The sequence below is a fragment of the Macaca fascicularis genome, chromosome 14 (assembly GCF_037993035.2).
Source record: "Macaca fascicularis isolate 582-1 chromosome 14, T2T-MFA8v1.1".
Taxonomy (NCBI): Eukaryota; Metazoa; Chordata; class Mammalia; order Primates; family Cercopithecidae; genus Macaca; species Macaca fascicularis.
The window spans coordinates 38,754,769-38,760,576 of record NC_088388.1 but is presented as its reverse complement, the minus strand read 5'-3'; the positions used below and the strand labels follow the sequence as shown (position 1 = coordinate 38,760,576).

General features: G+C 39.9%; 1 pseudogene; it reads right to left on the bottom strand.

The window, feature by feature from the left end:
- Positions 1-253: 253 nt before the first annotated feature.
- Positions 254-4,787, bottom strand: LOC102129738 (cTAGE family member 9-like; annotated as a pseudogene).
- Between the last annotated feature and the right edge of the window lie 1,021 nt (positions 4,788-5,808).

The following is a 5,808-nucleotide window of genomic DNA, read 5'->3' as shown; positions in this document are numbered from 1 at the left end:
TACATTAGGTATAACTCCCAATGCCATCCCTCCCCCCTCCCCCCTCCCCATAATAGGAGTTAGTACTCAAATCAATCTACCCAATGCTCATAGGTTAGGAGTTTTTCAAAGGCATTTTGGGGAAAGGAGTGCCAGTGGCTAGGCTTGCTGCTGATTGGTGGGGGCAGAGATGAAATTTTAGGGAGTCAGAGCTGTCCTCCTGTGGGCTAAAATGTTTCTGGGTGGGGCCACAGGGGCAGGATTGGAGGGTCCAGGTAGAGCCATGGGGTCCAGTGGAGCCATAGGAGTCAGACATGGAAAAAAAAAAAATTAAAAAAGAAATTTCAAAGGCCAATATACAATAGTGGTGTTACCTGCGGGAATGGCTGACAATCTGTTTCTGTGCCTTCGCAGAATCAGGCTCCTCTCTTTCCCCTAACCTGATGGTCTTTCATTCGTTTGGCAAAGGCCATTGAGTTCTTGGGGAAGGCCCATTCCCATTTAAAACTATAAATTAAATATCTCTCAAAGACAGCTTAGCCTAAGCCCAGGAATGATTAGGGGAAAGGCAAGATGGGGGAGGTGGATTAGATCAGTTCTCTTTCATTTCCATAATTTTCTCACTGGTATAATTTTTGCAAAGGGACCTATTGACTTTCAGGGAAATATCTCTGGGGTTTTGATTAAGTGAATACAGTTATCTCAAATGCATGTCAATTTATGAATGTGTACCTTGCTTCATTTTTCCTCTGTGCCATATTGATGTCTTTCAATGTGTCCTATTCTTTCCTGAATTATATAATAATAGATTATTCTCAATTTCTGCACTGCGCTTGGTAAAATCAGGCATAACATCTAAAGAGTCTAATGTACCTACGCAAGATGAGGCTGCCCTTGCTCTGACTGTAAACCCACCAGGGGAGACTTAGAACCTGGGAAGCACACTGCAGTGCCCTGTGCTTTTCGTAGGTGCCACTAATCTGCAGGTTGCTCCCATAAAATCTGCCTAGTTTGGGTTTCAACTCCAGATAAACTTATCTTCCTCATTCCTTTTCTAAACTCCACCCATACTTCCAGCTAGAAAACACATACCACATGTTCAGATATAAATGTTAAAAATAAGTTTAATTTACTAGATGTATTAAATAAATTTTTTAAAAGCCTGTATACTACTACATCTATTACTTTTTTAAATCCTTGAGTAAGAGGTATATTAATTATATTCTTCTTCAAAAATTATTTTCTCATTACTTAACAACTTCATAAAACAATGTTAGTGCTAGACAGGACCTTGAAAAGCTGGTATTTTAAAATATTTAAAAAGCCATGGTAAAGTTTGAGGGTATTTTTGAGAACCTAATGTAAATATATTTCCAGAAAGAATTACTACAGTCCCTTCCCTTTTTATACCTTTTTAGTGTAGTTGCCACATTGAGAATTAAGGAAAATATTCTAACTTTTTTGCTCTTGGAAAAATAATTTTTTGTAGTTATACTAAAGTAAATGTATTGCTTTTTAAACACAGAAAACAAAATAGAATGGGTTTTCCTTAGTGAATGATGAGCTTCCATTTCTTACAAGCTAGGTTTTTTTGTGTTTTTGTATGTGTGATTTTTTGGTTTTTGTTTTGTTTTGTTTTGTTTTTTGTAGCCCAGGAATAAGTATTATAACATTGGCAGTTGGGCTACAAGTTTAGAATTTATACATTTAGAAAATTCCAAAGTGTTGCAATTTCCAAAAGTAAAGTTGGAATACTTTCTACACTGGCTTCACATTTACCAAATGTACACATAAGGGATAAATTTAGCCTGCCAATTTTGTTAGTGCCTATATATCAGCAGATTCACCAGACAATAAAAAAGAGGACAATTGATTCACAAACCATTACCTCTCATTTCTGGTTCTACTTTGCTTCGAGATGGCAAAACATAGAACTACACAGCGTTAGGTTTGGAGTTGCAGTTATCTTCAGCACACTTAAGTTTCTTTTGTGTTTAAATAACCTTTATTTATAAAATACTATACTAAGAACTATAATTCCATTAAACTTCAATTTGAGAAAAGTGTAATCACTTAAGTAACAGCAGTTACTTAAACTGAAAATGACATCAGTCTAAATTACTTTTGAATAGAGCAAAAATATTGTCAGGTTTCTTGCTGTGGTTCTGGATGTTCAGTAGCAGGCTCCTTTGAAGGCAGAATCAACCCTGAAGGGAACTCGCTTCTACCTTCAGAATGTGAGGGTGAGGTAAAAATCCAGGTCTTGGGTGAAGGTAAGAAGGAAAACCCCTCGGTGGATAGATGTTTCTCACTGCAAATGGAGCATGTGGTGGACCTGGGAAATCCGCTGGTGGATAGTAACCTCCAGAAGCTCCAAACATGGTTCCTGGAGGAGGTGGGGGGAAAGGATGTCTTCTTCTCATGAACGGGCCCCTTGTATTCACTGGAAACAATGGACCTCTGATTGGAGCTAGAGGTGGAGGCACAAAGCTGGTGCCAGTTGCTTCATTTTCAGCAGGGAGAGATGAATCAGGCATATTTAAATCACCAAGATCATCTTGGGCATCATTTCTACTGGATTCCATTTCTGAAGGCATTGACCCATCCATTTTATCCAAAGAAGGCATATTAAAACTTCTGAGTTCTGCTGGCCGAGACAGTCTATCAGAATTAGAATAAAATCTGTCTTCCCTTTGTGGAGGAAGACCTGAATCAGGATATGATTGTCCTGGTGGAGGAAACATCATCCTTCGTTCCTGATCCCACGGAGATGACAGGGGCCCAGTATCAGAAGGAGCCCTGTGAGGATCAGTTAATGTATCACAGCTTGGTTCTCCTCTTTCATTGGTAATCTGATGGTCCAGAGGATTCCCTGGGCCTCTTGGGCCTCTTCTTCCTCTCCCCGGAAGCACAGGTGAGAGTCTGAGTGGACCCTCCAACAAAGTTTGAAGAGAGAGAAACGCTCTCGTTTCAGATGAAGGCTGACCCAATGGTGAGGGACCATATGGGGAATGCTCTCTGTCAAATGCTGTATTTGAAACATCAGGTGCAGAATGATCTTTTTCTAAAAGTGCACATTTAAACCCTGTTTCAGTTAATTTTTGTCTGTTGTTAGCATTTTCTTTCCTTAAATCATTGAGTTTTCTTTCAGCAGTCCAAGCTGCCAACCAATTATCATGTCCTTTTTTCTCGTAGGAAATAACCTGCCTTTGATAAAAATTAATAGTTCTCTCCAATTCTACTTCATGATCTTTGGCTAGCTTTCTATAGGTCTCCAGCTCTTCAGTGGTATGGCTGATCTTTTTTTCCACTTTAGAAAGTTTCTCTTCTTCCTGTATCTGGTAATTTTCCTCTACCGTCAATTTCCTGTGGAGTTTCATTTCATTTTCTTGATATAATTCAGTCATTATTTTAAGTTTCCGTTGAAGTTTCTGATTCTCACTCTCAAAATACATGTTTTCTGACTGCAAAGATGCTTGTTGAGTCTGAAGATTTTTAATATGCTCTGTAAGCTCGTCCTTTGTTTTGTCAACTTCAGATAACTGAATAATAATGTGGTTTCTTTCTCCTTCTAAGGTTTGTAAAGAAACATTTAACTTAGCAGCATGAATCAGTTTCTTCAAAGCTCCTTTTGGAGGATCATCTGAGTAAGCACCATTTTCCGGTTCACCGTTCACTTCTAATTCCAAGTTATCATCATCCGTTACGTCCTCTCCAAGTACAGCAGCCCAATCTTTCATCTTCAGCAAGCATCCAGTCAGAGTCTTGATGTGATTTTCTTTATCATTTAGAACTTGTTCTGCGTGTACTTTGGAGTCTTCAAATGTTACTTTCTGTTTATTAAGCTCACTCACTTGTTCCTTCCATACTTCAGCTTCTTGCAAAAGCTGCTTCTGGCTTTCCTGAAGTTGAGAATTTTCACTCAAAGCATCTTTTATTGCTATCTCCCATCGTTCTTCATTCATTTGAAAAATCTTGAAAATGATTTTGGCTTCAGCTATTTGTGATTTGAGAGATTTTGACTCATCTTGTACAGACTGTATCGTTTTTGAAATATCCGCCATCAATTCATCTTGTTGAGAATGTTTAGATTTCTCTTCTTTGAACTCTTTTTCTAGACAGAGGATTTCATCCTCAAGTTCAGAATTGAACCTGTTCAGCTTTTCACAGGTTGCCTCCAAACTTCGTGCTTCTGCTGCCGCCTTCTCAAAGCTGACATCCTCTAAAGATGACTCTACTTCATAGTCTTCGTATTCTTTTTGAATAAGGCTAAATTTTTCAAGTAGTTTACATTTTTCTTCAATTAGTCCAGAAAGCATTGCAGCAAGTATTTCTTCTCTTCCCACATAAAGCCGACTCCTAACCGATCTAAAACTTCTCCACAGAAAAAGGAGAACGGCAAAAAATCCAACAACAGCTGCACATACCACCAATTCCCACGGAAAATCATAAGGATCCGAATCTGGTCTCCTACTTTCAGGTAGTGCTGCCACAACCCTGCCTAGCTCCTCCAGGACCAATCCCAAATAGGGCTGAGGGGTAGCGCCGGGCTCCTCCATAGCGCCAAACTGCTCTGGGATCACCGCAGTAACACCGGCCACAACAAACGGTGGAGAACAGGCAGCCTTGGGTCTGGAATCCGAATCCGCAGGCGGCAACCAACTGGAGTGGACCACTGCGGAGCCGGCTGCGGGGGCCGCTGGGGAACGCGGGCACCCCATAGGCCTCACAGACCCATGCTGCGGCCCCCCATTCCTCCCCCCTCCCCCGCGGGCCACCTTGTTACGCTTTACATCCTGAGGCAGTGCAGGTCCGAGCCCGACCCGCCTTAGTTCTGGCAATTTTCACATCACATATTTTGAAGCTCTGTTGTTTGGTGAGTACACTTTTAAAATTGCTGTCTTCTTCACGGATTAAACCTTTGATCATTACATAATCTCTCTGTTTCTGGTAATTTTCTTTGCTTTATCTGATATACATACAAGCACTCTTGCTTTCCTTGCATTAATGTTTGTGTAATATATCTTTTTTCATCCTTTTAATTTGGCCTGCCCTGGATTGGTAAATTTCAAGTGAGTTTCTTGTACACAGCATACAAGAAACATATACGAAAGGGTCATACTTTTAAATACACTCTTCTATTATCTGTCTCTTGATAGACCATTCATAATTAAACTAATTATGGATAATTTAGTGCATAAGCCTGACTTTTTTTTCTGTATCAATTTTTGTTTCTCTGCTTGTTTTTTTCTTTTTCTTTTTTTAAAAAATATACTTTAAGTTCTAGGGTACATGTGCACAACATGCAGATTTGTTACATATGTATACATGTGCCATGTTGGTGTGCTGCACCCATTAACTCATCATTTACATTAGGTGTATCTCCTAATGCTATTCCTCCCCCTCCCCACTCCCCACAATAGGCCCCGATGTGTGATGTTCCCCTTCCTGTGTCCAAGTGATCTCATTGTTCAATTCCCACCTATGAGTGAGAACATGCAGTGTTTGGTTTTTTGTTCTTGTGATAGTTTGCTGAGAATGATGGTTTCCAGCTGCATCTGTGTCCCTACAAAGGACACAAACTCATCCTTTTTTATGGCTACATAGTATTCCATGGTGTGTATGTGCCACATTTTCTTAATCCAGTCTGTCCTTGATGGACACTTCGGTTGATTCCAAGTCTTTGCTATTGAGAATAGTGCCACAATAATTATACGTGTGCATGTGTCTTTATAGCAGTATGATTTATAATCCTTTGGGTATATACCCAGTAATGGGATGGCTGGGTCAAATGGTATTTCTAGTTCTAGATCCTTGAGGGATTGCCAC